Source organism: Portunus trituberculatus, chromosome 30 (assembly GCF_017591435.1).
Source record: "Portunus trituberculatus isolate SZX2019 chromosome 30, ASM1759143v1, whole genome shotgun sequence".
NCBI lineage: Eukaryota > Metazoa > Arthropoda > Malacostraca > Decapoda > Portunidae > Portunus > Portunus trituberculatus.
The window spans coordinates 8480250-8492749 of record NC_059284.1 but is presented as its reverse complement, the minus strand read 5'-3'; the positions used below and the strand labels follow the sequence as shown (position 1 = coordinate 8492749).

Genomic DNA, 12500 nt, shown 5'->3' with positions numbered 1-12500 from the left:
GTTTTCTCTTCTTTATTTCAGTCCACCTTTCAATCCTACGTTTTCTCTTTCGCCACTGGTCACTTGAGAACATGGATGTTTTAATAATAGACGCCTTGTGAAACTCCACGGGTTGCAATACACACTCTGGTCTTTCATCATTGTTTGGAAGGGCCTGAGTTATGATTAGTTGGCTTATAATGGCTGTTCCCGCTATTGTATATGTAGACAGCTTGTTAAATCATCACTAGAATTATGGAAACACTTAAAAACGTCAACAACTTCCACTTCAGCCTCTTAAAAGTGGAGGTGATACCGAGATGCTTGAAAGTAAAAATAAGCTGCATGGATTTATCAAGTCTACAAGTGGCAGGCTCTGTAATATCCACCTGAGATCCCTATCCACACATACCTACCCATGTCAACCTATCATCCCTATCCATTCATATCTCTACATATCTCCACCTTCCATTCCTACCTAGCTATTTCCACCTTAGATCCCTATCCATACATATTCACCTATCTCCATTTACCATACCTATCCCTACATACTTCTACCTATCTCCACCTACCATACCTATCCATACCTACCTACCTTGCTCTACTTACCATCCCTATCCATACATATTTACCTATTTCCACTTACCATACCTATCCATACATACCTATCTCCACTAGCATACCTATCCATACATTGCCCAGTCATTCAAAACTCCCTAAGAACTCACCAATAGGGAAATGATTACTGATAAATTTACACGTAGCAATTTCTGTATATAACATGTTACATTTCTACTCATTTTCCCTTATTTCTTCCTTCTATATTTCTGTCCAGTCTTTCACAATTCCCCAATGACGTCTGATTACTGATTCTGTTATATTCATCCACTATTCTGTAGCCTTTATGTAATTCATACCTACTTATCTCCACTTATCATTCTAATCCATAATTTGTCCTACTTTTAAAGCTTCCCAACGATTTAGCACTGACAATCTGATCACTGAGTATTTTATTTCAACATTTCGAAGCTTCTATATAACCCATATCTACTTATCTCACTTGTCAACTTTTTCCATAATTTATCTTACTGGGAGGCATTTTTACTATGAGTTTTGTGGTATGATTAGATGGTTCTGTTTTCATTAGGAAGGGTCTATGGAGGTCAGAGGATTAATGGTCCAGAGTCTTTACTATTTCAATTCCCACACAAGTTTCTAAAGCTGTATTTTATCACCTAATAGTAACCAGAATAAATATGAAATTGTGTCATGGTACTAAAGGGGTTAAAAGCTTAATACTCTGCACTGACAACCTGATTACTGTGTCTGATATATTAATTTACCATTGTGTAGCCTCCATAATCAATACCTACTTTACTCTCACCTGTCATTCTTTTTCCGTAATTTGTCGTGCTTTTTAAAACCTTATAATTACTCTGCACTGATAACCTGATTACTGTGTCTGTTATATCCATTATTCAGCTTCTATATAATCCATACCTACTTTACTCTCCCTGTCATTCTTTTTTCATAATTTGTCTTGCTTTTTAAACCTTCCTAATTACTCTGCACTGAGAAGCTGGTTACTGTGTGTTATATCCATCCACCATTCTACAGTTTTATATAATCAATACCTACTTTACTTTCCCATGTCATTCTTTTTTCATAATTTGTCTTGGTTTTTAAACCTTCCTAATTACTCGAACTGACAACTTGATTACAGAGACCATCATATTCCTTCACTATCCTCGGCTTTTGATAGCACTGAGCACAAGAACTACACGTGTAAGAATGACATTACAGGACCATTAAGTTTACATGTGTGCGTGTGTTTGCTATATGGTGGCAGCAGAATCTATGAAATTTCTATTGTATCCAGTGAATTTTCCATTGGGTAACTTATCGTGGTCATAGTCATAAGTTATTTTTGTCTTACGTCCAGTGTTTTGAGTTTTTTGTTTAGTTTGAAGTCTAAGGTCGCAAATGAGGGTAAGAAGTGAACATAGGTATACTTGTTTCATACAGGGACTGCCACGTTTAGGTCTAGTGGCTTTCTGTAGCTGCTTTTTTATTTTTATGCTGCGTTAAGTTCTCTCCCTTTTATAAGCATACGGAAAAAACATGTTTGAAAGTGATTAATGATTCTAGTAATATCTCTACAAGTATTCTAGACCATTATTAGCAAAACACTCATGCGAACAACATTATATATTTTTTATGTTTTTTGGGGGGATTCTAGTGATAGCTAAGCCAGAATTCTATATCGTTACTGGAAAAATTCATATGGAAACTAGTTAATTAATTTTGTGTCCTTTGAAAACAATCCTGGCGGAGAAGAGCAAAGCGTTTCAACACAGACAGAAAGTAATATCATATAAAACAGGATTTCTCTCCACGTATTTACAAAGGGAACAAACATTTCTTAGCGACCGTGTATCCAGCTACCCACCGTCCCCTCCCTTTGTTGAAATGTACAGTCCACACAAAGATACCTATTCATGACTCAGAAAAAGGGAAGAAAAGAAGAAGAAAATAGTTGTGTAATTAAACCATACCTTCTTATTTTTTCATCGTTTTTTACCTATTCTGCTTTGTATAGATTTTTCAGTTCCTCGTAAACCTATTCAACCCTTCACGTGTGCTCACAATTCCTTCCTCCTCAGCTCTACACTTGAGGGATCTGATTTTCTTTAAGGGGCTCTTCATGTCGAGGTGGTCCGTTTTTTCTGCGCCCATCACGCCTAAGGGCACCGGGGGAATGTGAGGAGTCCGCGTTACGTAAAGTTGGTGTCAGGCTGAAGGAATGAGCTTTGGGAAGTGGCGGGAATAAATGACTAGCTTTGATGATGTAAGACATTAGACAAGCTGGAAGAAAAGGAGGTTATTTAGCTTTTATTATTACCAACTGGATGTTTCATAAGTTAAAGAAGAAAAATTGGGTTTGTGGATATTTTGAAAGAAGGGATAGACTTTGGAGTTATCTAATAAAAACTATGATTTAAGAAGGAAAGGAAGTTTGAAGAGAAATTGAAGAAGGGATGTAAATAAAAAAAATTCCGAATTAACGAAAAAGAAAAAATAAAGAACAACAGAACCAGCAAAAATACAAACAACACCACGACACCACCACAAAAAAGAAAAGAAAAGAAATCCAAAACAAACTCACAAAACACCAAAATAAAAACACCACCGAACCAACAAGAAAAGAACAAAACACCGACATACCTTTCACAAGTTTAACCTCCACCACCACCACCACCACCACCACCACCACCCCCATGGCCAGCGTCCCCAGCCAGTACATCTCTTTAATGATCTCGCTCTTTCCTTCTTCCTCATTCTCTCCGTCTGAAGAATCTTAGGCACGTCTTGCCAAATGCTCGCCCCTTCAGGAAACAAATTAAAGCTCTTCGTGTTGAGGAGTTCTGAAGGGAAAAAATGAAGGGGAAAATGGACAAATATGATAAAAATACAGGAAGTTCTTAATGGGGAAAATATGAAGTGATGACTAGAAAGCTATAGTGCAAAATTTGGGTGTGAAAAGAGAGGGGAGAATGAAATAATGTCATAGGAAATTCTGAAGGGGAAAAGTGAGGGGAAAATGGACAAATATGATAAAAATACAGGAAGTTCTTAATGGGGAAAATATGTAGGGAGAATTAGAGAGATATAATGCAAAATTTTGGCCAGAAAAGTGAAAGGAAATAATGTCATAGGAAATTTTGAAGGGGAAAAGTGAGTGAAATGGATAAATATGATAAAAATACAGGAAATTCTCGATGTGGAAGATAAGAATGGAGGACTAGATAGATGTGATGAAAAAAGAAGAGCCTTGGACGGGAATAGAGAGGGAAAAGTAGGATAACAGGACAGAAAAATATGAAAAAGAGTTCTAGGCAGAGAAAATTAAAGGAAAGTTAGAAAAATATGATGGAAAAACGAAATGACTTATCGAAAAGGAAAATGAATGAAAAACGAGCTGAAAAAGGCGGGAAAATATATAGAAAAGATATTGAGATGGCGCCTGTGAATCGTTGGGTTTTGAAAGTGTTTTTATTTATGACAGGAGTGAAAAAAGAGAGTGTTTGTCATTTTTTTTCATAACGAGTGGGAAAAAAGGGCGTTTACTTAGCATTTTTTTTTTACGTATAGTGCTGTAAATGTAAACACACCCACACCCACACACACACATACACACACACACACACACACACACACACACACACACACACACACACACACACACACACACACACACATGCACAGCTCAATTACACGTACATAGAGAAATGAATAATGCGCATACACACACACACACACACACACACACACACACACACACACACACACACACACACACACACACACACTCTCTCTCTCTCTCTCTCCACTACTGAAAAACCTTACAATCCACAATACGAACCTTAAATTCTAACCATCCTAACCATCGCATAGACGTAAAAATAAAGAGCATGGAATCGAGAGGAGAGAAATTGGCAAGGCAGGAGTGGCTGGAATAAATGTCAAATCCTTCAGAGGCGTAAAGGCCATGAATATGCAACAGCCGAAGCGAAACTAGACCATAAATACTAGTGTTGAAATCGTGTACGTAACAGAGAGGTACTGGAAAACAACTGGCGGTGAGAGAGTAATATCTTGGTGGCGTGAGTGTTGAGAGAGAGAGAGAGAGAGAGAGAGAGAGAGAGAGAGAGAGAGAGAGAGAGAGAGAGAGAGAGAGAGAGAGAGAGAGAGAGAGAGAGAGAGAGAGAGAGAGAGAGAGAGAGAGAGAGAGAGAGATCACGTAAAAATCATCAGACCTCAGGCTATCATCCTTCCTTTTACAAAAAACTCGTTAAGAATATTAAAGAGAGAGAGAGAGAGAGAGAGAGAGAGAGAGAGAGAGAGAGAGAGAGAGAGAGAGAGAGAGAGAGAGAGATAGTAAAAAAAAATATCTTTCTCATTCCCTAGAGAGTAAAGAATGCCATTTCATTTCGTCTATTTCTCCCATATGTCCCTTTAGTTTTCTGGTGGAGGAATACTTCAAAATACATATCCCCAACTTCTTTACAGCATATTTAAGAAAAGTGGAGCAATTATCTGAGTTTTCCACATATATGTCAGTCTTTTCTTTGTGATATTTGAATAAGATTAGAGAAGTAATTATCCTCTAGCCTTCAGACCAACGTGTACTAAACAAAGAGACACAGGTGAAGGTTAATGGCATGCAGGTAAACCTTCTCTTGTGTTGAACCTTGAAATCGATAGACACAAGTGAATTTCTATCTTTTAAGCACCAATAATATACAAGGAGATACAGGTAAAGGTTAAAGCTTCAAAAAAACAGAAATATGAAATCAATAGACACAAGTAAATTTTAAGGATATTCAGGTGAGCTTCTATCTTTGAAATACCAATACTAAAGAGACACAGGTGAAGGTTATTGGCACACAGGTAAATCTCTTCTTGCGTTCAACCTTAAAAGAAATATTCAACCAAGAGACAAAAGTAAAGTTTAAAGATATAAAGGTCAACTTCTATCTTAAAGCACCGACAATATACAAGAGATAGAGGTGCAGGTTAATGATATACAGGTAAACTTGTACCTGTACTATACCTATATTTTTGTTTTTTATGTATACCCTGTGGGCTTTTCACGGGAATTTATGGGCTAAAGGGGATACTTTTTGGGTACCTCCTATCTCAAAGCCCACCCGCTAGGAAACCGTTGCCCCGAGTGAGGAAGCCCAACCTACACTCGGACCGTGGACAGGATTTGAACCCGTGCGCTTGGAGACACCCTCGGATCCCAAATCACGCAAAAAAAAACATAAATATTCAACCAATACACACGAATAAGAGTTTAAAGATATACAGGTAAATTTGTACCTCTAAAACATGAGTAATGTAAAAAGAAGAACAGGTAACAAAGTATTAAAAGAATATAAGTAGGTTTCTCGTGACATTCATGATTAAATAAACAAACATCTCTATTGAATCTTTAAACCCAATACTAATAAAGGTACACATATAAACATCCGCAGTATTAGAAAAAAGGTAAGAATATTTTCCTTGCTTAAATAATTAGGTATAGAGATAGAAAGGTAAACACAAATAAAGGTAAATACTCAGAGTTCTAAAAGACATAAAACTGTTTCCGGTGGTTTTTGACTGAAACTAAACGGGGAAAAAACATCTAAACACAAGTAAATTCATAAGTAAGTAAAATTTCTGTAACAAAGCACGCAAGGAAGGCAAAGTAACCACACGCACTTAGTTCTCAGATATAGAAAACCAAATAAACAGACAAGAAATTAAACATAAACATAAATAAAATAAAAAAACTAGATAATTTCTGAAAAAAACACAGAAATTCAAAAGTAAGATTTTCTGCAACAAAACACGCAAAGAGGCCAAAATGAACACACAAACAGTCAGTTCCCATAGATATAGGAAGAAAATAGATAGGAAACAAAATATCAACATAAATAAAAGAAAGCTAAGTCATTTCCGGGAACAGATAAAAACACACAAATTTCTGCAACACAACATACAAGGAAGTCAAAGAAAAAGCACACAGATAGTTCTTATAGATATAGAGAAATCGGATAAAGAGATAAGAAGGTAAATATAAACATAAATAAATGAAAGATAAACTATTTCCGGAAACAGAAAAAACACACACAAACTCATAACAAGTACGGTTTTCTGCAAAGAGATTTAATTAAACACACATAGTCAGTTCCATAGATAAAGGTGAATATAATAAACAGGTAAAGTATAAACATAGATAAAACAAAGCTAAGTTATTTCCAAAAACATAATAAACACATAAATTAAAAAAGTAGGGTTTTCTGCAACACAACACGGAAGGAGATCAGAGTAAGGACACCCAGTTAGTTCTCATAAATTTAGATAAACATAATAAACAGGTAAGGAAAATATAAACATAAATAAAACAAAGCTACATTATTTCAGATAAAATACACAGAAATTCAAAAGTAAGGTTATCTGCAACACAACCCACGATGAAGGTCAACGTAAACACACAAAGTCAATTCTCACAAAGGAAAATATAAACATACATAAAACGAAGCTACATTATTTCAGGAAACAGATAAAACACACAAAAATTCACTGGGAGGTCAACGTAAACACACACAGTCAATTCTCATAGATTTAGAAGAAAGGTTTAATGTTCCCCGTGCGTCTTGAGTGGGGCTATACAGGTAAACATTAGCGTTACCTGCAGCCAGCGTGTGTCCGATGCAGGAAGCCGATAAAGGTGCAATTGACAAGCCATTCCCTAACGCAGCTTTAGAGGAGAACCAACTCCAATGTACCGCGAATACTTGACTTGTTGTTTGCTGTGTATATTTCTATTACACCTCTCTCTCTCTCTCTCTCTCTCTCTCTCTCTCTCTCTCTGGTATAGTTTTGTGGATTTTCTCTTCTCTGTGTCTTATTTGGTTAGTAATAGTAGTAGTAGTAGTAGTAGTAGTAGTAGTAGTAGTAGTAGTATTATTATTATTATTATTATTATTATTATTATTATTATTATTATTATTATTAGTAGTAGTAGTAGTAGTAGTAGTAGTAGTAGTAGTAGTAGTAGTAGTAGTAATAGTAGTAGTAGTGGTGGTGGTGGTAGTAACAGTAGTAGTAGCAGTAGGAGAAGAAGCAATAATGTCTCTCTCTCTCTCTCTCTCTCTCTCTCTCTCTCTCACACACACACACACACACACACACACACACACACACACACACACACACACTCACCAACTCTCCCACGAATACAATCTTAAATTACACTCTCTTCTCACGGCCCGGAGAGAGAGAGAGAGAGAGAGAGAGAGAGAGAGAGAGAGAGAGAGAGAGAGAGAGAGAGAGAGAGAGAGAGAGAGAGAGAGAGAGAGAGAGAGAGAGAGAGAGAGAGAGAGAGACTGAAAAAAAGTAAATAAATACGTGAGAGAAAGTAAGAAAGAGACGTGGGAGAGCCTGAGGGGGCGTGACCACTCAAATCTTCTGGGCCAATCAGCAGCAAGGTCAATTCTCCGAGGTATCCTGAGGCCATTTAAGTCAATATTTACTGGGCAGTGTCACTTCTAGACCGTGACGTGACTGCAGAGAGGCTGGCCCTGACACATCTCTCTCTCTCTCTCTTAGACCGTCTTGCCTGAGAGATCTTCAAGGTGCCTCAATTGGTCTCTCTCTCTCTCTCTCTCTCTCTCTCTCTCTCTCTGACTGACTAATTAGGTGAGTGTGGCTGGATGTGTGAGTGAGTGGTTGTTGTTGTTGTTGTTGTTACTGTTTTTGCTTAGTACTATTACTGTTACTACTTATACTTCTTCTACTACTACTACTACTACTACTACTACTACTACTACTACTACTACTACTACTACTACTACTACAACCACTACTGCTTTTACTACTACTACTACTACTGCTACAACTGCTACTACTACTATTATTATTATTATTTACTACTACTACTACTACTACTACTACTACTACTACTACTACTACTACTACTACTACTACTACTACTACTATTACTACGACTTCTACTACTGCTAGTACTACTGCTACTATACTACTATTACTACTACTACTACTACTACTACTACTACTACTACTACTACTACTACTACTACTACTATTACTACTACTACTATTACTGCTATTACTACTACTCAAATACTACTAATTACAAGGGAACCAAGTGTTTTATCGCCACGTCAGTAACTCCCGGGCAACGATACGATAAAAAAAAAGCACGGAGTTTATGGAACCCACATAATGTCTGGCTGCAAGAGATTCAGATCCCTTAAGGAGAATCAAGTACCTTATTTGTGGGATTAGATCATTTGTTTCACTCCCACACTTCCTCATTAGGAGTTTTTATGATTTTTTTCCTTCCTGTACCTTCCTCGAATTGTACTCCTCTTCCTCCTCTTTCTCCTCCTCCTCCTCTTCCTCCTCTCCTCCTCCTAGGCTATATCTCTTTCCTCCCCTCCATATACTAATTACTTTACTATTCTATTAACTTTACCATAATCGAATCACCTCACAACTCTCCTCTTTAGCTCTCACATCCCTTTCCTCACCCTTCTCCCCCTCTCTCTCTCTCTCTCTCTCTACCTTTCTTATAGTATTTATCTCACCTAGTCATGTTTTTCCAATTTGTTTGAGCCTCCTTCAGTATCCCCTTCGATGGGTCATAAGGCTTTCTGGAGTACTTATATTCCTTGTGACTCTCTCTCTCTCTCTCTCTCTCTCTCTCTCTCTCCCTATAAGCGAAGGACAGGGTCTGGATCTAGGAGACGCTGTGATGAATATTGATAAGATGTATAACAGAGTCAGGGCAGAGGGACGGAAGGAAGGAAGGAAGAAAGGAAGGAAGGAGGGAAGGAAGGTGAGAAAGAGGGAGAGATAGGAAGGAGGCAAGAGAGGGAAGATGGGAGGGTAAGAAAGGAGGGAGGGATGGAAGGAAAAAAATGGAGAGAATATAAAAGAGAAAGAAGATTACGATTGTTAAGGAAAAGCACGTGAAGGAAAGAGAAAATGAAGGAGAGAAGGAAACAAAGGAGAAATAAAGAAAAAGGAAAATTATCAGGAAAAAGTAAATAATGGACTGGAAATAAAGATAAAAACAAGAAAAGAAGAAAAAAAAGGAAAAGAACAAGATTTTAAAAAGTATGAAAACGAGGATGAAAGATGAAAAAAAGAAAGATAGAAGAAATAAATAAACAAAAGAGGAAGAGAGACGAACGGAAGTAAAAGAAAGAGAAAGGAGAAGAGGGAACGTCAAGAAAGAAAGGAAATAAAAAACAAAGGCAAGGAAAGGGAAAAAGGGAAGGAGAGAAGAAGTGAGATGGAAAAATGGAGAATAGGAGGAGGAGAAGAAGGAGGAGGAAGGAAAGGAGGAGGAGGAGGAGGAAGAGGAGGAGGAGGAGGAGGAGGAGGAGGAGATGGAGGAAGAAGCAACAGCATAATAATTCTCACAGGTCGAGCCAAATATCCTCCCCCCCCTTTCTCTCTCTCTCTCTCTCTCTCTCTCTCTCTCTGTGTGTGTGTGTGTGTGTGTGTGTGTGTGTGTGTGTGTGTGTGTGTGTGTGTGTGTGAGTAGCTTGCAATTAGGCACAGAATGTATGGAAAGTTAAGTACATATTCATATATCATGCATGGTTTAATTCTTTCCTCCTCCTCCTCCTCCTCCTCCTCCTTCTCCTCCTCCTCCTCCTCTTCCTGCTCTCCCTCCCATCAACACTCTCGTAACTTGCCTACAAATATTTTATGACACGAAGGGAAAGGAGAGGAGAGAGGAGAGGGGAGTGAGAGGGGAGAGTGAGAGGGGAGAGTGAGAGGGTAATGAGAGGATAATGAGGCTTGACACCAGCTAAGCGCCTCTCATCAAATGCCTCGTCCCTCATCAGCTCCTCATAACTTTTGTCTATTGCTCTTACCTAAATATCCTTCATTTTTTTCCTCTCCTTTTTGTCCTTCTCGTTTTTATTGTCACTTTATTTCATCCGTCTTTTTCTTTCGTCTATTTGTTATTCATATTATGCATTTGTATTATTATCTTTATTATTATCCTTGTCTTCTTATTTTTTCTCGGTTTTTTTATCATTATTTACTTTTCTAATTTTTCTTTCATTCTGTGTATTTTTCTTCATATCATCCATTTTCATTATTCTATCTTTCGTTCAACACTATATTTATTTTTCCTTTATTGCTCTTACTCAAACATTCATGACTTTTACAATTTTCTCGTTTTTATTAACATTTTCAGTTTTTTATCTATTTTTTTCTCTTTTCTTCAGTATTTTTTTTTTCATGTTACATTAGTCTGTTGTGCATTCAATACTATATATCTTTTTCGTCTATTGCTCTTGAATATTTCTGACGTTCCATTTTTTTTGCTCGTTTTTATCATTGTATTTTTCTATATATCTTTTCTTTCATGCTGTGTATTTTTTTTTTTCATATTATCTACCGTGAATTCAACAGGATATTTTGTTTTCGTCCATTACTCTTAGTTAAATATTCTTGACTTTTCTCATTTTTTCTCGTTTTATTATCCTTTTACCTTCCTATCTATCTTTTATTTCAATCCGTCTAATTTTTCCTCTTATTATTATCGTGAATTCAACATTATATCTTGTATTCGTCTATTGCTCTTCCTGAAATATTCTTATCTTTTCCCATTTCATCTCGTTTTTATTATTATTATTGTATTTTTTGACCTGTCTTTTCTTTCATTCCCTGTATCTTTTCTTCATATTGTTCATTTATATTAGTCTATCGTGAATTCAGCACTTAATTTCCTTTTCGTCTATTACTCTAATTTAAACATGCTTGACTTTTCCTATTTTTCTTTTTTATTATAATTTTATTTTTTCCACCTATCTTTTCCTGCATTCCGTGTATATCATCTATTTCCATTAATCTATCGTTAATTCAGCACTACATTTCGTTTTTTGTTCATTACTCTTACTGATGTATTCTAAACTTTTCCCATTTTTTTTGTTTTTCTTATTGCTTTCGTTCTCATATCTTTTTTCTCTTTTCTCCAGTCAATTTTTTCTTCATATAATGCCTTTACATTAGTCTGTCCTGAATTTAACACTTCATTTCGTTTTCTGTCGTCTGTAATTGATTGGAATAAATGTATATATCGGAAGAGAAAGTATCATAGTTTTAGCTCCATCTTTTTTTTTTTTTTTATCTATCAGTCTATGTGTTCGTTTATCTTTGTCTATGTTTCTCTGCCCATCTATCTGTCGAACTATATGTATGTATGTATGTATGTATGCATATTTTTCTGTCTCTGTTTATGTATTTATTTATCTGTTCAGCTGTCTGCTTTTTTTTTCTGTCTGTCTGTCTGTCCGTTTTGTGTTCCTCTCTCTCTCTCTCTCTCTCTCTCTCTCTCTCTCTCTCTCTCTCTCTCTCTCTCTCTCTCTCTCTCTCTCTCGACTACAGTCTCTGAATAATGCAGGTGTATTTTGTAGCAGGTATTTTATCATTTGCAAACGACTTTATTTTACGCGCAGTCCAGATTAATTTTTCAAAGCCTGCCTCCCTCCGACAAACATATGTATATTTTCGCCTCCCTCTCCCTCTCTCTCTCTCTCTCTCTCTCTCTCCCAGGCGAGGTGAAGCAAGGCACACACTGGAGCAAAAACTTATGCATCCTCTTGTACCATTAGGAGAAAAATAATGTCATGCATATGTTTGTAATGTAATCTCAACGTTGCGAGGATGCAGAAAATGTCCCTGCTCTCTTTGTTTCTTTACTGTGATATTTGCTGTGTAGGTTGTCACTCACTCACTCACCCACTCACTCATTCATTCACTCTGTCAATATACTATGGTCAGATGTACGGCAGTTAACCCAGCTCTCTTTTCATCAGGTGTGATATGAGTAATGGTGGATATAACTCACTCACTCACTTGTTTTGTTACTCTCTCGCTCTCTCACTTACCTACTTTTCATTTGTTTATCACTTTCAACA

General features: G+C 36.8%; 1 protein-coding gene across 3 annotated transcripts in view; it reads right to left on the bottom strand.

Moving 5' to 3' along the window:
* Positions 1–12500, bottom strand: part of LOC123510766 (neuromodulin-like) — a 151232-nt gene that overhangs the window by 100581 nt on the left and 38151 nt on the right. The gene's annotated exons all lie outside the window — the stretch shown is intronic.